At 43.8% G+C, this 21,622-nt stretch overlaps 1 protein-coding gene across 6 annotated transcripts in view; it reads left to right on the top strand.

The window, feature by feature from the left end:
- Window positions 1-21,622, top strand: part of SGCD (sarcoglycan delta) — a 328,100-nt gene that overhangs the window by 171,909 nt on the left and 134,569 nt on the right. The window lies entirely within an intron of this gene.

Here is a 21,622-nt window from a genome sequence, read left to right as displayed (position 1 = left end):
GTGGAAGTGCTGTCCAGGTTGAATTATAAAATGAATCAATGCCATGCTGGCATTGGGATGTTATTTGGGTTTTCAAGTTCCACAGTAGGAATTCCTCAGTGTTCCTCAGTGTGTAATGCAGGACAGATAATTAGCTTAAATAATGTGCCAAAACTTGAGACCAATTATATGTTGCACATAAAGGCTCCTTTGTGTGAGAAACACTCGAGTCTGTGTCAGTACAGGGTAAGTGCATTGCAGGGTGTCACCCAGAGAGGTGGGTGGTGGTGTCTGCTGTGAGAGTTGTGTTTTTGCAATAACCCAGCCAGCTTTTATCAACACACTTCCCATGGGAAATATCATCCCTGCTGCTCAGCAGCAAACCACTCCTGCTCCTGCAGAGCCCTGGCTGCACCTGCTGCTCCTTTCCAGGTGTCTCCCTACCAGTCCTTGGGGGTGCAGAAAGGGAAGGTGCAGCACACTCCTTTCTTAACAAAGGAGATGATTTTGAGTCTGTTTAGTTACGCTTCCTGTGTGGGCAATGCGATGAGCAGGAGTACAAAGCGTGGAATTGCTCTTACACAGGTTTTTTATTCTGTGTTTAATAGCTGGGGCAGAATTTCTTACAGTTGCCCAACATGTGAGGCATCTGCAGTTTCTCCCAGCACTGAAATTCTTCAGCACTTTTCTTGCTATGACAAAGATTTGATGGTCATTCTTTCCCCACAGAGTATTTCTGACAACAGCATATGAATATTTTAAATATTTTATTTAGAAACATTTGGTTGCTTTAACCGAAAGAGAGATTTTGTTGGGATTAGGTTCATGAATTTAAATGAAAGCTATCAGTTGTTGTCATTTGGTTTTGGTTTTTTTGTTGGCTAAAAAAATAGTCTTAAAACATACAGTCATCTTTTCTGAGTGTGCCTGCTTTCTTCTTCCTGTCCTTTGAACATTCTGTTATGTCAAATACTGTGTTTTGATTCCCATGAGCAGCCTTATGACTGGAGAACTCCCTTTGCAGAATATCTTCCTGCACAAGGTGCAGTTACCGGTGTGGAAAAATCCTTGAATTTTTAAGTTCTCTCATTAAATGGGGTCTTTGCACTCCTGAAATTCCAGCATGTGGAGATCAGACTCCTTTAAACCACAGAAGTGGAAATATTTACAGGTTTAGATGGGTTTTTTTTTTTAGTTTGTTCAACTTCAAAGAAATTGAAGAAGGGTATATAATGTATATATTGCTGGTCGTTTGTTATTTTCCTGGAGGAATAAAAGAATGTGATCAGATTCCATTTTGGCTGTTCAATCAGTGCAGCCCTGAAACCACGTTAGTATTCCTGACATTTCATCAAAGCACTGATTTGGCAGCTCCTGACACTTGGATCAGTGACTAAACTTGTTTCCTTGTTGATAGCAAGTCATCTGCAGTTCGAGCAAAACATGGCTCCTGGACCTGACAGATCTTCCTTTGCCTTGAAAATAAATCCTAACATTGCAAGGTCATTTGAGAGCTCTCACTGGGAAAAAGATTCTGCTCTTAACCCTTATCTGGGTCAGTACTTCTTTACATTTCCATGGTCTTTACTGGAGGATCAGAAAGTGCTTTATAAATATTAGATAGTCTTTCTGCTGAGTTTGATAAAGCAGTATTTCCTTCATTCCAGACTTTAGGCTCGGAGTAGTTAAGTGACTTGCCCAAAGGAGTCTGTGGTAGAGCTCTGGATAAAATTTATGCTGATACCAAGTTGGCCTTTCTGTACTGTGGTATTTTATTCAAAGGGTACCTTAGCTGGCTCTACTGATTCAAGTGAAAATAGGATATAATATGCTTTATAAACAAGTTCAGGAACTGACAGGAGGGAGAGAGAATTATTATTTAAACTAGAGGACAGTACATTCTTTTTTTCAGAATAAAGCAGAAAGGGTAAGAACCTCTGGCTGCTCCCCTTGCCTCCCTAACACTGGGACTGAGTGCAGGCGTGAGCAGGGTCCTGGTCAGTTATGGACATTAAGTGATGCTTTAATCCCTTTTTGCAACACCAGGTAGTGTAGTCCTAATCCAGGCACACATCTGAGGCATTTCTGGAGAGCCTGAGGAGTGGCATTTCACAGTTACACTACTAAACTCTTTTTTGGGTTGGTTTGTTTCTTTTTTTGGCACAGAGGCAGAAGAAGATCCTGTAAAAGCTGACGTTATTAATCGTGTGATTCTGATCTCACATACAACATTCTACATAACAGTTCTATTCCGTGCACCCCATTCTTCTGGCTTCACCTTAATCAGCCTCCTTATTGATGCTTGATTGGCAATTTAGTGATGTGGGATGGAATTCAGCTCAGCATGGGATCGTCGACCTGGAGTGAATGGCTCCTCTCAGGCTGGATGTATTTTTTCTGTAATTTATCACTCTCACATCAGCGATTCTCTACATGACCTCCCTGCTTTTGATTTCCTATTTGCAATATCAGCCTTTTCAGACAAAATCAATGATGAGCGGTATAATTAATTTTTACGTGTTTTAATTAAGTTTTCAGCTGCTCCAATGCTTTTCATTATCTTAGCATGATCTGTTGCTGCTACCGAACATTACAATGAAAAAAACCTGTTGATTAAATCAAATATTATTTAAAAAGTCCCCTGCAAGTTGTCAAAGTAATTAAAGTTCGGCGACGCAAAGTGAATATAATACCTACTGCACAAAGAAATGTCAGGTAGAGCAAGGTATTTAAAAGATCTCAGGAACCTACAACAGCTCAGGGCAGGTTATGCCAACTCTGCAGTGGTTTGTGTGGCACCTCATCATCCTTCTGACATGTGGTGCCATTTATGTTACCCCAGTCATGAGGCTGAAGGACCGACTGATGTCTCCAGGAGCTGAATTTGCAATCTGTAAGTTGAACAGAGATCACCGGTATTAATATGGGATGATACAGAAAGGTTTGAGTTCTTGACAGCTTTTGAAACTCTGCTTTGCAGAAAAAATACAATATTTAACCTGCTGCTAGATAGGAAAGAAACTGCTGGTGCCTTGTCTCTCAGGGGTTTATTTTTAGAGGAATTCATCTTACTCTATTTCGCTGGTAAATTAATCTGTTCATTGGGTTCTTGGGTAGAAGACAGACATTGCTTGGCTGTTCCCTGCTTAATTATACCCTGTAATTTTGATTGACAGTGGAATATGCATTGAAAAGCAGCTGGAAATGTCTGTCAACTAGTTTAGAAACTGGTGAGGAGTCTCTGCCTCTTGCAGTAGCTGCTTGCTGTGCTAACCTAGGCCGAGTGAGAGGTTGGTGGATGGTTGCAGGGCAAAAGCAGGCAGCCATCACTCTGTTCTGAACAGTCAAAAATTAGATGTTTAAAGTTTGCCACAGCTACTTTCAGCAAACATTGAGGTCCCACTTAAAATCTGAGGGTTAAGCATGAAGAGCTTGTGTTTCTGTGTAAGGCATTAATTGGGATTTCTCTCAGCTGGAGTGCCTGTGAGGATGCTTTTGCTGTGTTAACCTGAGATTCTTATAGTGTGTTTGGCTTTTATGTGTGGCTTTTATAACTGATGCTCAGTATTTCAGTAAATTGTGTGAGACTCCAAATTATTAAGGTAAAGGTACTTTCAGTGACTTTGGGGGGGGTACAGTGTGGGAACGGGGGGGGGGAAATAGGATGAATGCATTTAGTTGAAAGCTGTGAGTTCTAAAAGGAAAAATACTGAACATTAATGACACTGTGTGATGTTTGAAGCCATTAGAATGGCTGGGAGACAGTTTGTGCAGGGACAAGCTGGTGCTTTCAAGGCCATTTGCAGCTATGTGGTATTTGCCTTGTCTGCATCCCCCATTTCTCTGTCCACGATGTTCTGCTGCTGCTGCATCACTGTTCTGCCTCCTCTTGATCACGCCAGTGTTGTGGGGGAGAAAGAGCATGAAGGAGACTGTCAAAACTGTAATATTTTTGCCAGTAGCCTCCATTTCCTTATTCTGGGAGTTTCATCCCAGGACAGTCTTCCCAGTGGGGAAAGCAGGGCATTTTTGCATTTTTCCATGTTTGTCGAGGAGCCGTGAGCCAGTGAGTGGTGAGAGAACACCAGGTGGAAATTAAAAGCTGGGGAGAGCCCTAGAGAATGTCACCAGCTGAGCAGACTTGCCCAGGCCAAGGTACTACAAGCAGTGATCCCTTCTTTGGTCAGCATTATTGCGAGGTTTGTTGCCAAAAGGGAACTGGAGAGGGAGTGGGTGTCCATTTGTTGGGGTGCTGTCATCAGGCCTGTTGCAGCAGGGAAAGGAGGATGTGGGCTATGGGGAAAGCCCTCTGCAGCCAAATCACACAGCTCCAGCTCTGACTGCAGCTCTCCTTTTCACAACTTCTAAATGGGCATAAAGTGCCACACAAAATAAGCAGGGTTCTCCATTCAAAACAAGGAGAGTGGCTTACCAAGTGATTTAAAAAACTGTTCTTTCAGAAATGTCTGTGCAACATGACTTGACTGATTTACCTTATAATGGCTCAAAGCCAAGAGCATAATGAAACTGTGAGCAGAAGAGATTACTCTAGTGCTTTTTCCCTTTTGCTATCTGCTGATTTATTGGAAATGCCTTTCATTCAAATAACTGTCCCGTTAACCCACGTGCTGCCAGAACCCTGGGAAGGAAAAGTAAAACAGAGGCAGTGACTGCTCTGTAAGAGAGGAGGGCCAACAAGTTTAAGCACTGTTACACTGTGTGTTTGCAATTTTGGAGGCAGAGAAGAAAAAAGTTCATGGTTTCATGTGTAGCTGTTACTCTGGGAAGCTGGAAGCTTAAAAGCCCCATGGATAGCTGATAAAAAATTTGTGATGGCATGTCTCAGTTCTTCTGACATGGACTATTTAAATCCTAGACTTGTATTGCAATAATAATGTGATAATCCTCCCCAGTATTGATTCTCTGCCCAGTTTGGGTCTGCCTGTTCATTCTCTCTCGGCTGTTCAGGAGCCTGGGTCTGGATCTTCATGGCTAAATTTCCTGTGTGTCAGGCAGGCTCTTAGGGCTGTAGAGATGGGGCTGAGAACCAGCACCACGTTGGTGTGGCCTTGACGTGCCTTGTGGCTGTGATCTCTCAGAAAGCAAAGAGCAGAAGGAGGAGAGGAACTGAGAGCTGGCAGGGAGGCTTCCAGTTCTTGATACAAAAGCCTGGCTGCCTCCAGTCCTTCCTGTGAGAGGCAGAAAATAAATTGCTGCTGTTGTAGATTTTATTTGCACTCCCAGAATATTCATCTGAGGAGCAAAGAAAGCACCAGAGGAGTGTGATGAGGGCTCGTTTTTTCTTAGCAAGCCAGTAGGAAATAATGCCAGAATCAGACACGGTGGAAGATTTTTGACAACATGGAAATTCCTCTTTGTGCATTGCTGGCTAACTCCAGCTCAGTGCAATTCCTCTCACCTTGAGTCAACAGCAGCTCCTAGAATTGCTGCAATTCCTTAATCCATGGCTATTCAGTATGGCTTCATCACTGGACCTTTCCATTGTAGACACAGACCAAGTGTAGCAGCTAAACAGCTTTTGTTTCTGACCTTCTGGAAGAGCAGAAAAAGACAAATACTGGCAGAATTTCTGGATAGTGCCTCTGTTAGTTGGTATGAGTAAATACTTCTGAAACTATGGAGTTTTTTCAAGGGGGGGAAAAAAAAAAGCTAAAGTTGATGCAAAGAGGTGTTGTTGATCTGAATACATTTAAACAGAAAATTAGATTCTTTTCAATTGTCAGAATTTCTGGAATATTTTCCTGAAGAGGTATTCGGGTCTGAAAGGCGAACAAAATTTGTTAGTTTGGGGTAAGTTTGGGGAGAAGTTTGGGGTAGGTTGTAGATCAGTTTAGGAAGAAACGAGGTTTTGTCTGAAAGAACAAAGACATAAATAGATGATGTTCCTTTTGAAATGGAAGTGTTCTCGAGTCTCTCAAAATGGTTCAGGTCCACATCGTGCTCTGCTGCTTTCAGATATTGCTTTTTCTGTCTCCCACTTTCTGCATCAGCAGATGGACTCTGTGTCCATGGCATGGCAGTGGCAGATTTTGCAACTGCATCTATTTTTCAGTCTTGAGACTGATCAGGCATCTGTAGTTTATTTCTGGTGGATGTCCAAAAGGAACATTGATGGATACTGGTAAAACCTGAGCTTTGGGCTTGAAAACTGGCAGTGGAAAACTTTCTCCTAGAAAAGCAACCATGTTGTTAAAAGTTTGGCACAGCTCCTTGGGCTGTGTTTTAGAGCTGGGTATAAATCAGGGCCATTTGGGACAAGAAGGTGAGTAGAAACCCCTTTACAGTTATTAGGCACTCCTTGGAAACTGGTTTCCTCATACAGGTAAAGACTGGGATTAAATGATCAGTGTAACCACCTGTAAAGCTCTTTGAGTCTGGACTCACTGATAAAGACAGAGCAGGCTGAAGACGCCCTGAGACAATGTGGAATTTCACATAAAATAAGGGATTTTTTCATTGCATAACAGAGCATCAGCTTGCAAGAGGAGAATAATAATAGTTCGAAGTTGTGTGGATAAATATTGTGCCTCAAAGTTGTGTTGGAAGGGGAATTTCAAAGATTTTTCTGCAGCCTTGACAATGAAAAGAAATTATAAATATTTGCATTCATGGATGCCCTGGAGTCCTTTCTCTAAGAAGGAAAAAAAAAGGTAGAACAAGGTTTGGAATTCAGTACTTGCTAAGAAAATAAAGACCTGGGGCTGTGCACAAGTACTTAATCCTTGTTGTGTTTGTGGCTTCTTTGACACTTCTTTCTGCTACTTCCACTGATGTCTGGTAGATGGCATTAGCGTATAACAAATTTCTGAAGTTCTTTTCTGCTTGGAGGGGGTTTATTTTTCATCCATTTTACAGATAATGCTGTCTTTTTCTGGCTAAGCAGTTTTAAAGCCTTTTTTCCCCTCTGTTTCAGTTATGATTTGACTAAATGCTTATATTATTCAACGTGCCTTTTTTCCTCCTCCTTGTGCCATATAATTATTATTTCTTCTAGAGGGCATCAATCACTGAGTAAGAAAAACTTGATATCTTCGGCTGACTCTGAATTTAGAAGCTCTGTTATATTGTGCACTGTTTATATGCAGTACCATATTTATTTCGTATTCTTCTGGCTTAGAAAGGGGGATGGTGCTCTGAAGGAGGAAGAAAAATTTCTCACAGAGAGAAAAAACGCAGATACTCGGAGTAGTAAATAGAGGTGCTTATATATAGGGTTGAAGACATATTTGACTGCTCTGCAGAGAAAGAAGCTCCATAAATATCTTTTGTCTTTTTTAATCTACATAAGCATTTTTAGCTAATTTTGTGGGCTCCAAGAAAATTAATAGGACTTCCATGACACAAGGGCCATTTTGCATAGGAGAACAGTCAATTGCTTATTAGCTCCTCAGGGTTTTCTTTATCTGGACCAGGAGAAGGAAGTTTCACCCACAAGTAAACTTTGGCAGTAGGGTTTATGAGTCTGCCAGTAGCTTTATCTTCATCAGTGCTCCCTGGGTAAGACATGTTTTGTACTGAGATGTACATACTTATCCTTGCTTTTAGATTCAAGAAGCAGGTAACATTTCAAGCAAATGTTTTGGCTGAATGCTGGTTGAGAGACATTTGGAGCAGTGGGACTATGCCTTTTTTCTTTTCCCCTCCACATTCTCCCCACTGTAGGAACAAGACTTACTTCCTTCATAAATAACCATGCTTCCAACAAAAATCACCAGTTTCTTCTCAGAACAAGTTAAGATCTGTAATTCTCCAAGCTTTGCATGTGGATAGCAGAAGGGAAAAGTGGAGCGCCGGGGGAACAGTTTTGTGGGCAAAGTAATGATTTTAAATAATCCTCAAGAGATATCTGTTTATGAAGATGATCCTTTCCAGATCAGATGTGCTTGATAGCAAAGGACTAAAAAAAGGATAGAGATATCTTTGAGGTTAATTTTGTATACAGACTGTATAAATGCAAAACATGCTAAGCACCAGGTTTTATTGAATCTATCTAATTATGAGCAACTAATCAGCATAATTTTCCTTCATTTTTAACCACATTTCCTTGAGATTGAAGTATTTAAGGCAATTTTGAAGAAATGCCAACACCTAATTGTGACAAATTTTATCTTTAAGGAATCCTTGTGTTTGTCTTTCTATAGAAATGCAAATAATTTGGGACAGGCAGGGCTAAGCTCTCTCTGGGTCCTGGTGTATGAGGCGTTATTGTGGTGCAGACTCATTGCAGTGAGTGAAGAGCTGAACACGTGTGTCCTGGTGATGCCTTTTCGTGGTCTTAAAATCAAGAATCAAACACGGTTAGAAGGGAAAAAGGGATTTTTACCTTGGTATTTATTTTAAGGATCCTTAGGTGCACACGTCCAGGTCGAATGCACCTCAATGCCCACCGCAATGCACACCCCCAAAAGATCTGGTATATCATTATAGGTTTTACTAATTAGCAGATCTATCAAAGATTCCCCAATGAGAGGCTTGAATGAGCCCCCCCTCCCCAAAAAGCCTTCCCCTGGATGGTTCTGTCTTAGTTTACAGAATGTGTTCTGGAGAGGACCTTGGTGTCTGGAGCATTTTGATCCCTAACTATGAAGCTTCTAAAATGTTTAGTCTCTCAGCTTGACAAATAAGTCCAAGAATGTAGGCTAAAAACCACTAAGAATACAGAAGTTATAAAAAGGTATATAAAAGGGGTATAAAAGAAAAGGAAAAAAATCATCATGGCATCACTGGTAGCCAGCTCCCTTTCCCTTTCCCTTTCCCTTTCCCTTTCCCTTTCCCTTTCCCTTTCCCTTTCCCTTTCCCTTTCCCTTTCCCTTTCCCTTTCCCTTCCCTTCCCCTAAAATGTGTTGGTAGAGATGTTTCAGTGCCTGCAAGCATTGCTTGCTTCAAAACACAAGGCCAGCTTCAGCATCCAGTGGATAAGGAGAGTGTATGGGTGCATTTCTGTCCTTTTGCTTGCAACAACCTGTAACTTCCAGCATTAAGGTGTCCTTTCTCTTAGGTGAACACCAACAGGGCTTCCTCTCAAAGCAAGTTGGACTAATTTCACACTAATTTCACCATCTGTCTGAAATGTGCTGACCTGCTGTAGCACAGCAACATTCCTTTGGTTCCCCAGGCTTTAGCAGGTGGAGATGTCCTTGCTGGGGTTTCTCTGAATCTCCCTGGTGTGTTACTTCCCTTCTCTGCCATCCCATCTTTATGGTGGTCTTCTACTGTTATTTGCAGGCAGGTTGTCTTACAACTGTTATTGCACCTTTCCATGGCCTCTGTCATCTCTCACAGTTACTGAAATAGTGCTGATTGTGGACTGCTCTCCAGTACAGAAATAGCAAGTTGTTGTAATGTAGAGCATTAAAATTCATAGACTGTAGCCCATCTGTTTCTTGCACTTTCTGGACAGGCCTGTTAACCTTTGAGAGATTTGCCGTTCAGATCTTGCTGTACAATAATAAAAACAGGGAAGTGAAAAGGAGCCCTACTGGGAGAAAGTTTATGTGTTGGGATGATGAACCCATAAAACTCTGTGACTGTTCCAGACTGTGCTCCCAACATGTGTTCCCCCACCTGCTCCCACTCAAGCCAAGTAACTACCTGGGTGATTTAGGTTAAAAGAAAGGCTCTGGCTGTACTGTTGTGCTGCAGGGAGATCGGTTTAACCTCAGTCAGGATGGAGACATGTGTGCCACCGTGCTAAGCTGCTCCCAGATTTGTGTGATGATGATGATAAATAGCTGTAGGGGTGAGAGGAGGAGGAGGCTCTGCTCAGCAGCACTGATGTGAACACAGCCCAGTGCTGCTCCGGCCAGATGCTCTGGAACTGAGAAACAGTTGCTACAGAATTCACATCTAACCCCACTGCTACAATGCATTTCTTGTGACTTAGATATCACACTTCTTAAATACGTGTATATGTTTTCACAGACAGTTCAGAGTAAATTTCTCTTGTGCTGGTCTCCTGTGAGGTGGAGGGTTACAAAAACACCCAGCCATTGATTAGAACCATAGAATCGTAGAATATCCTGACTTGTATGGGACCCACAAGGATCACTGAGGCCCAGCTCCTGGTCCTGCACTGGACAATCCAAAAAAATCCCACTCCATGCTGGAGAGGGCTGTCCAAATGCTCCTGGAGCTCTGGCAGCCTCGGGGCCGTGCCCATTCCCTGGGGAGCCTGGGCAGTGCCCAGCACCCTCTGCGGGAAGAACCTTTCCCTGAAATCCAACCTAAACCTCTCCTGACACAGCTCTGGCCGTCCCCTGGGTCCTGTCACTGTCAGAGCAGAGCTCGGAGCTGCCCTTCTGCTGCCCCTCGGGAGGAGCTGCAGACCCCCATGAGCTCTGCCCTCAGTCTCCGGTTCTCCAGGCTGACCAGACCAAGTGACCTCAGCTGCTTCTCATAGGGCTTCCCCTCTAGACCCTTGTCTTTGCATGTGGAAAGAGGTTTTGTAGGAAAGGGATTTTTCACTTTGCATGTTTCCTGCTGTTGTGGAGGGAGAGTTTACACCAGCTTGACTATGTCCCTAACCCACAGAAATGGAGAAAGCAGGACAGATCTGGAAAATGAGAGTAAGACACAAGGGCACTTAAAAAAAAAAGCAGAAGCAAATAAACTTTTTTTAGTTACCAGTTACTGACTTCACAGAGTTAAACTATAATTGTAAATATATCTCTGAGTGAGGCATAACATGAAAACTCTTCTACTCCTTGAGAAGCATCCACATAAACTTTTGTTGTAACCTGAGGAGAAATATGGGCAGGTAAAATCCCTCACATTTTTGGAACATCTCTTCTACCTCCCTGACAGCTACTTTGCCCAAAAAGAAAGTCTGGATGAAAGACAAAAAGCACCTCTCTTTCCTCTCCTCTCCTCTCCTTGCCCTCTCTCCCTTTGTGATTCTCACTGGATAGATAATGTCAGGAAATCCAGGAAGGTATTTTTAGCCTGAGGGAATGGAGAATTTAGGGCAGAAATGATGTTGACATTAATCACAGCAGTGATGAAATTCCACTTCAAAATATACGAATGTGGCAAGGTTTTCCCTGTGTCCTACTAATGAAAAGAAGATCCTGCTGTTGCCAAACCACAGGATGTTTTGCTCACGCAGAGGAGTCACAGAATGAGCCTCTTACTTTTCTGCCATGTAGAAATGAGTATTGTAAGAGGAGCTTCATTCCATTCCTCTACTTTTGCAGTGAAGATTTCTGCAGTGCCGTGCTGGTGGAGCTGCTGGAGTTGGTGTGCTCACAGGTAATCCGAGACCATAGCTATAAGGTTAAAGGATAAAGAGACAGTGCCAGGAACCAAATTGTATGCTGGCTCTGTGGAGGAAGGGACAGGACATTTGATTCTCTATTCTATACTCTAATGGGGCCAAACATTGTTACAGCCATCCTTAGCATGACTCTTGGGGTCACAGAGAGATTTGGGAGCAGCAGCAGCAGCAGGCCCCTCTGACACTACAGGGACAGTTAAACCTTACCAGCTGCTGAATCAGATAAATATTTGGAAGAGGAGAGCAGACCAAGTACAAATGGTTTCAGCAACTTTCTTGGACATTGCAGGCGTCATGGATGCTGTTGAGCCCACAGGAAATTCCCCTAGCCTAGGCTCCAAAACCTGTATAGGAAAACACAAGCAATCTTCTCAGAAATTGAGAAGTAATAGCTATAGAAATAAAGGGAATTCCCAATTAAATGGCTTTTTACCCTTTGCAACATCCTGACGATAACTGAAGCAGAGATGCTAAAATTGAGAGGCCCTTGAGTGTATCTCTGTAGATAAATCCATGTCTGGAATTTTTGTACAATGGCCTTTTCATGGTTCTTGGAGTACATATCCTCACCAATATGCCTCTCCCACACTGAGTTCTCTGTCAAAGGTCAGGTGTGATTACTGACATACAAACATGCATTTATTTCTCAAGCCATTGTGTCTTTTTTCCTTGCCTCTGACACAATCTCAGTGTAGCTTAGTTTTCCTATCAATTTGCTTTTTAAACCTTCCCCAGTATTCTCTGTGGAAACTCAAAATATGTGAATATGTGTGTGTTTGTTGATATATCAGCATAATCATTCTGTAATGTGCTACAGCTCCAAGTATCTGCATTCTGTCAGGAGCTGCTTTACGAACAGCACGTGCCTTAGCACCTCTTGCAGAATATAAACAGAGAGAAAGAATTTGCAGAATTTGGCCAAAGATTTCTCACCATTTTGGCTACCAGATCTGTTGTCTCCTTGCTGCTTATTCCACAGCAGATGTTGTACAACAGGTTTTAGAATCACAGAATGGTTTGGGTTGGGAGGGACCTTTAAAGGTCATCTTGGCCATCCCCTGTGCAATGATTGGGGACATCTTCAACTAGATCAGGTTGGTCAAAACCCTGTCCAGCCTGGCCTTGAATGTTTGCAGAGGCCTCTCTGGGCAACATGTTCTGGTGCCTCACCACCCTCATTGCAAAAAGTGTCTTCAGCTCTGTCTAGTGTGACCTGGATAGTTCTAGCCTGATGGTGAGAGACTGATGCTGCCACGGGAGGAGGAGGGCAAGGGTTCTCCTTTGGATCAGCTACTATGGATGAAGGTCACTGCTGCACATCTCAGGAGTCTCACAGGATCATGCAGAAGTGTTGCTGTCCAGAATGACACCCCAGAGCTTGTTAAAACAGATGGCCATGTCCAGGGCTGCTGACAGACTGACAGGCCACCTCGTTAGTGTTCTGCAAGAGTCCTGCTAATTGCTCTGAGAAAATACAGATCTGCTGCCTACGGAAATTGTTCTGTGGAGCCAAATTTGGGAGCATTGGGTGGTGTTAAACTTTGTGATATAATAGGATACCTAAGTGTAAGAACAAGCAGAGCTTCTTTCTTGACAGAATAAAAATAGTCAGGAGTGGAAAGGGAAAGGCTGTGATGAGCACATGCTGCTGAACAGCTCTGCCTGGCCAGAAACTGCTCTGCATCAAATGTAAGGGTGGCATGTCCATGCTCAAAAACTGTCCACCACAACAGACCTAGCACAGAAACTGAAATGTTCCCCCAGAAGATGATTATTGCAGGCTGAGGTGACAATGTGCCGTGGTCAGGGCACATATTTAAGCAAAGCTCAGAGGGCAGCTCTGTGCCTTGAACCTGATTTCTGAAAGAACCAAGGCTGAGATAAGAGTAATGAATTTGGATACTGTTAAGACTTTAATAGAAGAACAATTATTGGCCTTGCCAACTGAATATTTGCTCTCATATCTGTATGGAATTAATCTTTGCAGTGTTATTTTTTCTTTCCCCTTGAATTTCTTATGCCAGAGGAGTAGAAGCCAGGGACATGGCGGATCTTTTTGCCTGATAAAACCCATCCTGCTCCCTTGTCATGCTGCAAATGAAGAGACCCTATTGTTTGTAAATTAAGACCTTTCTGATTATTGATAAATAACCTCTGGATGGGAAATATGACACATGCTGGCTGGAAGAACAGGGCTCTGTAATAGTAATATTGCCTGGAAATTACAGCCCATGTAGTTTAAGAATTATTCAGGATAATTACGTTAATGGTGCCAGAGAAATGAAAAGGAACACTTTCTGTTCTACCTATTAACAAGCTCTGCTGGCCTTAAATTGTTCCTGAGAAGAGCCTGAAAATGGCTGAAATCATCAAAATAATTACAAAGCAGCAGTTGGGGTAGAGGGGTGAGCTGGGAGAGGTCCTGGCTGTGGCTTTTTGGCTGACAGGTAAACACTGCTGCAGCTTTTGTGGGGAAAGGAGCACAGCACAGAGCTTTTGGGTTGGGAACACTGCCATCTGCAAATGGGCTCCGGGAGTCTGCAGGTTTGGACCCTAAGGAGAAAAGAGCCTTAGGAGAAGGCTGCTCTCAGTGTAGATGTTGCACATCAATGTGTGCATAGGTAAGCGTGAGCCTGCTGTTGTTCTGGCATGCTGGGTACCTCCATCCTCCACCCTCCCTTGCCTACAGCTCTCCTGAGCCTGTACAATGAAAGGTGCCTTTGGTGATGACTTTTTGCCACTTTGATCCTTGTCTCATAGCAGCAGCAGAGATATGAATGTTTCTGAGCTCCAGACCCTGAGCAGCAGCTCTCTGAATCTGGCCTCTCATAAAAGCTCAATCCTTCACTTGAACTCACATTGTGTTTTTGGCCTTGTGCAAGCAACACTGACTCCTGCCCTAACCTGCTGTTGCCCAGCTCACCTGTAACATTACCATGAAACCAGGACCTTTCTGTTGTGTTTCCTTTGATTTGTTTATGTTATTGTACTGTTTGCAAAGTCTGGGATGAATAGAAGGGGAAAATTTAGTACTCAGATCTAAATAACTCAGTGTTGTGTGAATCAAGGTCTCCAGGGTCACCTCTGCTGTTCCTGGAGTTTCTCATCTGCATGACATTCAGAGCATCCTTGGAACGCCTGTCTACGAGAGCAGCTCTGCCCCTCTTCAGTCTCCAAGAATTAGCAGACCTTGCATCTCATGACTGACCCTATATTTATGCTTCTTCCTAGAATGTAGCCACATTTATCTCCTGTGAAGAAACTGGGGCAGTGGGTGAGGATGTAAGGGGGGATGTGGGCACTGCAGGTCTGGCTGCTTCCAGCACACGGTCTTGTACACACACACATTTCATTTTCTCCCATTTCCTTTTCACTTGTCCGACAAGTCCATCTCAGCCCTGTGTGATTACTTGATGACCTGTGTGCCTTCAGCACTCCCAGCACTTAAACAGGATTTTGCTCCCTGCCATCAAGTCAGACCTTCACTCCCTGCACACACACACAGGGCAGGGTTTTCTCCCTTCACTGAAGCATTCCGCCGCTACAACAACTGCCACTACCTACAAAAGTTTGGGGAACCCCCTCCATGTCTCATTACACTGCCCTTCATCCTCTTGGGGTGCTCAGGGCTGGGTGAATCCATCAGGAATGCCAATAGCTGCCTTCCCTCAGCTTGCTGTTCCTGACCCAAAATAGTTAACTTTCTAATCCATCAGCTCCCTCGATTCTGCATTTAAGGAGATGGAGCTGAAATGAGTCTTGGCTTCTCCCTTTGCACACAGGTACTTGAGAGATCTCTTAAAAGACTCTTAAAGCTGAGGGCGATTTAAAATAATAATTTGGTGGATGATTTCTTTCAGTTGAGACATTAAAAATACTTAAACATTTATATTTATTCTATTGTGATACTTCAAGAGATTTAATGGATTTTAAAAGAAGCCATTTGGAGGGAAAGCTCAAATCAAGGGATTTCTTAATTATTTCAGATAATAAAATTTTCATTTTGACTTCTTCCTCCACTCCAGGTGCACCCACACCTGCATTTACGTGCTGATTTTTCTGCATATTTGGTTTGCCCTGAATTTTTTAGAAAGGTTTGGGGAATGCTTGACTGGGTTCCTGGAAATCTGCACAGCATGAAAATCTCAAGTTTCATTTTGTATGCAAATAGGTATTATTTGTTAAGTGAAATTAATTATGAATATTGATAATTCAGCACACTAAATAAATTTTAGCTGCTTCTAGAAAATGCTGTCAAAAGTCAGGGCAGGTATAAATGGTAGAGAAGGAACTTTACTGTCTTTTGTAAATCTCTTCTTTATGTAGAAATTCATGGATTGAGGTGTCTTGGATCTTCTGCACAAAATGGAAGTCCCTACATGTTGCAGTCTCCAGCTGCAAAGATACCGAAGCTTTGAGGGGGGTTAATTTGTTTTCATCTTCACAAAGAGCTCTGGTAGGTTTTTTTAATCCTCATAACCCTGCCAGTTCTGAGGAATAATAGCAGTTAGGCAGATAGTTATGTCGACATCAACTTAAGGTTTATGCTTGCAAGGTTCATATATTTTTGGTAGCGCTGGCACTAATACAAATGATAGCTCAATAACAGAAAAATAGAACAGTCCCTGAGCCACAGTTCTGATGCTTGAAGCGTCTTTAAACCCTGCACCCAAATGAGAAAGAGATAAAAACAACCTACTCAAAGTGGCTTAGCTTGAAGGAGCATTTTATGTGTTACTTGATGGCAAAATAGTGAGGCATTAATGCAGTTTACAGTAAGACACCCCTGAAGTTATCAGTGAGGTTGGTGTGATGCCTGACAGATTTAATGTAAATATTTATAGACTTGGCCTACTAATTATGCCAGTGGAAAAAATGCAGTATTAATGCTGTCACCTCCCCATGTCTCTACCTGCCAGCGTGCTGCTAGCTTGCATAAATATTCTGAAGATAGAAAGTACATCACATAAACAGAAGAGATCATTTAGATTTTTAATAAGGGATTAAGTTATTTCCAGCAGCGGTTTCCAGCCTGTGGTCCACAGACATATGGGAGGCCTGGGGACTCTTCCCAAGGGAAAAATGACAAGTAAGGAGAGGTTTTTGTAAGGTACATAGGAATCTCTCTCTATGAAATGATTACAGGGCTATGCACCACCTTTGTCAAATATTTAGGGGTCCACACAGTGAGAAAAATTTGAAACCCACTGATTTACTGTATTGGTGTAAAGAACTGAGTAATCTCAAAGTGCTGTACTGCCATGTTTTAAATGATTTGACTAATGATCCTGCCACAGCCAGGCTGCCATAAAAAGTCCTGGGCCACAAAGCACTAAAGCATGTGCTTAACTCAAAACACACGGTGATCCACTGAAGTTACAGCCTGTCCCATCCATAACTGGTTTGCTGAATAAAGACCACGGGGAAATTTGAGACAGAAGGCACGGACTGCTATCATCTTGCAAACAGCCCTGCAGATGCCCGATTATCTTGCACAACTGAAAATCTAATTATGTGAGTCTGCAGTTCGTATTTTTCTGTTTCAGCCTATTTATACCAAGAGACTCTGAAGGTGTTAGGCGCCTTTGGTTTCAGCTGTTACTGGTTGCCAACCCAAAGAGTATTATCATGGCTGTGGCAGCTCGTTGAGGAGACTCTCAGCTGCATGGACAGTTCTTCTGATATGTGATCCACAGGCCTGTGGTTTCTGCTCTGGCACAAACTGACTCGTCACAAGCTGTGCAAATAGATGTGAAATGCTATCACCAGGGGTTGTGTGTGCGTGCTTGCCTTTTGTTTGAAACTCTTGCAAACTGAGGCAGGATGAACATGTGGTTTCATCCTGTGCTGTCTTCTGCAAAATAGCATCATAGTCTGGATCCATCCCCGCTGATTTCAGCTTGGAGGGCTGGTCCAGGCTGCCCACATCTGGCCTGTGCATGTGGGCAGTACTGCTGACCAACGTGTGGCTCTGTGCAGGAGGAAGGAAAGAGCATTTTGGTAGCAGGAAAAAGTGCAGGTGAGAGCCACGCATGGTGTAGCCACAGCAGCTCTCACGAGAGGTTGGATGGATGAACTGCAGGCCTTCCATGTGGGCATCCCACTGGGGGTTTGGAGGATCTCACTGCTGGTGGGCGAAAGGCAGATCTCGCATTCCTGTGGGTGACTGAGTCCTTGCCATGGACTGAAGCCACAGCCCATGAAAGGCAGCAGACTTCCTCTGCCTTCAAAGAGCACTGCATCAGAGCTCTCATTGCTTCTTGTCACCACTGCATTTATCCCTTGTAAACACTTCACCTGCCCGCCACACCACTGCAAACCACAGAACAGAATAACCCCAGAGAAGTGGAGTGCACGGTTTGAAAAGGAACATTAGGAGGGAAAAATCTCTCTCTCTCTCTTTAAACTGTCTCTTTTCTATATTGTTACCTTGACAACTCTGCTGCTCTGTTTCATCTTTGGTGGGACTTAGCTGTGGTGGAATCAGGGGGACATCCATGTGCGTTTCCACATCTACTCCAGCTCTGCTTCACAGGCACATGCCAGGCACAGGGCATCCCCAGCTGCAGAGCCCACGGTCGCTGCCTTGACCCATGGTGCTGCCTGGAAATGATTACAGATATTAAGAACTGGGACCCGTTCTGATTAAAGGTATAATATTATATCTTCTGTTTCTTTTCCTTAAGCCAGTGCCAGAGCGGTGTTAATGCTCTTTAAAAAGAGATGCAAGGTGCTTAAAATATTTTGGGTTATAAGGGTTAGGACAGCTGGAAAGCAGAGAGGGATGAAAGTACTCAAAAATAGTTGTATTATTTTTAGTATAACCAGATACAGGAGTATGTGTCAAGATTAGGATACAGTTCTGATGTGTTGAACTGAGTCTAGAGATGCTAAAAATATGCTTTCTTTTCTCACAGTTTTGGAAGAGACAGAGGCAAAGGTAAGAGGAGAGTAGTGGTGAACTGAAATTTTAATTCCTGTGCTTCCTTGCTTGTTGGGGTTTAGCAAAGCCAGCTGTTAACCTGGGCACCCATGATCCGCTGACACTGGCAAAGCACGGGAGGCAGGGCGAGGTGTTGTCCATGAGAATGGGATCCCTCCCACCCCATTTTTCCTTCTCCCAAAGAAAATCTCCACCAACATAATCCTTTTTTATTCTTTTTAACCGAAATGGCTGGCTCTGGAGCAGCCAAGGCAAGGCAGGCAGGCTCCGGGGCTGGGTGCGGATGGGGGTGTCTGTGTCGGAATGTGTGCAGGCAGAAGGGGGCTTTTAATGCAAAACACATGTGTTTTCAATTGCTTGCTGGAGCCAGCCCAGTAGCTGTAACTTGGCCTGACAAAGCCTTATTGAAGTACAGACAGTGTGGTTTCAAAGCAGTTAGAAAAAGAACGAGAATGCTGTTCAGGAAATTCTTCAGGCATGGGCAGGGACTTGGCTGCAGTTCTGCTGTTGGAAAATCTGACAGGGGCAGCTCATGAGCACAGGCCAGGCCTCGTGCTGCTCCTAACACTGAGCTGCATCTTCCCCAGCCTCCTGCACCCTCCGGGCGTTCATCCATCGCCGAGGGAAAGGTAAGAGCTGCCCTGCTCCGTCCCGTCGCGTGGATTTGCCTTCCTTTTGTGCCTCTGCAAAGGGGCTTCTGCTTTCAGGCTGCTGCTTAGAGCAAAAAAAAAAAAGTCGAGAATGGGAAGTTGTGGCATATTTGCGAAGGTTTGGGAGCAGTCTGAGGCTGGGTGGTGGTTTCTGGCTAAATTTGTGTCGATAGTAAAGCTGCAGGCAAAGCAACGCCCGCGCCGCGTCTCTGGCTGAGGGAATGCTGCACCCAAATAATCCCCAACTTTTTCATTTTGGGGAGTAAGTACATGTGTAACCTGAAGCTACTGAAAGGTTGGCTCTGGACCACGTGTCACTCAGAGATTCGGATGAAAAATGCAACTCAGTCACAGTAAATACATTTATAAGTGCATTGTATTGTAGTTGTTTAATGAGTTGAAAGCACGTTTGTCTGGGGGTTGTTTGCCAATTCCTGGTACAGAGAGCTTGTGAAGAGAGGCAGTAACTCAGTAATAATCATTGCCTTGTGATTTTTCTGCATATTTTTTTCCTGTATTTTATAAAGCATGAGTGAACTGCAACAGACAGCATGGTCAGGAGCCACGTAGCGCAGATTAGAAGGAAAAACATTAATTTAGGGGCTGTTCTATCTGCAACTTCTCTTCTGATTTGCGTTTCTTTCCCCAAATAACTGAAGAAACATTTATGATGAAAAGCTCGCTCTCTCTTTAGGGACCTGCCAGATTTAGGCAATGTTCTCTCATCCTTTTAGTTGCAGCATTAAAGCTTGTCTTGCCTTTGCAGAGATATCAGCACCTTATATGGCAGGCTTGGGCTTGGGATTCGGGAACGCGCGTTCGTCAAGGGATGGAGGTGTCAGGAGGAGTCCGCCTTGCGTCGCTTCACAAACTTCCCTGCCTCTGCCTTGGCTTTTCAGAGCAATGTTATTTGATGTGTTGAAAGTGCTTTTTAGCTGTGTTTTGTGGTGGTGGTGGTGGTTTTTTTTTTCTTTCAGTGAGGAATGAATTAAGGATATTAAATCATACAGTGGGACGGTGCGAAGAATCTCCGACCGGTTCATGGGAGCAGGCTCATGGTTTGCTTTGCCTGTATCCAGCAGGGCTGCCCACGCAGGGCTCAAACAGCCACTCATCTTGGCAACCCAGAAATTCAGGGACAAGGGGAGGTTTCCCACCAAAGTTCGACAGCCCCAGAATGTGGCAGGACCAGAGCTGTCTCCCAGTAACGCTGCTGAAGAGTGTTAAGTTGGTTTGAGTCCAGTGGAGTTTGGAGTGCAGGAAGGGCATCCTACAGGTGACATGGATGTCCTGAGGCTTCCTGGAGGCTGATGGGGGCAAAGGGAATGAGAGGAAGGACCGAGATGAGCTGTGGAAGGGGGAGGCATATGATGAAAATGAAGAGGCTTGATAAGCTCAGAATTTGCTTTGCATAAAATACACCTGCTGGGAAAATACTGTGTTAAATAAAGGTCTTATGTGATCTGGAACTTCGTGAGCCTTCACAGGCTGCCATCTTACCCTGCAGACTTGGAGCTCTATTGCTTTTGTCAGCAGCTAACTTAGACAACCAGTCAGCCTATTATCTTCTTCACTGCTAGTTATAAGCTTATTTAAAAATAAAATAAAACTGAAGTTCCTGCCTCTGCTCATGCAGCAATCCCACCTCCCAAATCTGACTGTCAGTGTTGAAGAGGTAGAGATATGAAGAGGCTGGAATGTGTCCATCTTAGCCAGCAGCAGCCAGGGCCATGGGAGCTGGTGTTTCCTCCCTAACTTTGGCAGCTCCTCCTGAGCCTCCTCATTGACCTTTGTGCAGCTCCACCTGGGTCAAGCATTCAAGCTTTGAATCCAGCAGGACTGAAGAATGTGTGCATGTGTGGGCAGAGTGGAGAGAACCTCTTGATTTTGGAAGCAGATAGATAGGAGAGACATTAGCATACCCTAAATACAGGTATCCCTTCTCCTGGTCCTTCCCAGGAGCAAACCAGAGAGCAAGTGAGTCTGGGCTAAAGAACAAATGGATTAGCACAGAAGGCACATCATGTGGAGGGAAGATGGTAGAGGGACGATGCAGCAGAATAAATTTTAACTTGTGAGCAGGATCACTGCAGAAACTGCACTCTGGATCCTGGCACATGCTTAAGCCCACAGTTCTCCATTTGTGCCATGCTGGTTGGGTTCCAGCCGTATAAATCCATATTACAATCCTGCTTTGCACATTCCTACAAGCCACAGCTCTTTCTTGGTGCTGTGGGGTGAGAGTGTGTTGGGGCAGGAGTCTGCAAAGTGTCACCTCCTGTGGCTTGCTTTCTGATTCGAGCTCAGTCGATTATATCCCTCTCGCTGTCCCCACAGCCTCCTGCAGTCACACCTGCTGCTGGCTATTTCGGTGTAGTTCTCATATTTGTTCATCCTGCTTTGAGACACTCTGGTGGGAAAGAGCTTTTCTAAACTTGGCACCGATGGACAGAGGCTTGTGAGTGCTTCACAACATCTGAGTGGCGCAAAGGAAGCGGCGTGTGAATGCAGCAAAGCTGGTGTGGTGTTTGCATGCAGCGTGAATTTATCGCCACAAATCGTGGGGCATTTTGTGAAAGACATTCTCTGTTGACTAGCTTGATATGTAAAAGGACTCACTGCAGAGACTTTCTTCCTTGCTAGCTTTCCATTTTCTTCTTAATTCTGAAAAAAGTATTGAGACAAGGTGACTATCAGCTAAAAAGTGTAAAATTTAGAAGAGACTGTCGTAAATAGGAAAGCAGATGTGTTTCTGTT

This window comes from Coloeus monedula (assembly GCF_965178545.1).
Source record: "Coloeus monedula genome assembly, chromosome: 15".
Classification (NCBI taxonomy): Eukaryota; Metazoa; Chordata; class Aves; order Passeriformes; family Corvidae; genus Coloeus; species Coloeus monedula.
Note: the sequence above shows the minus strand (reverse complement) of the source record. Positions and strands in the feature narration are given on the sequence as shown.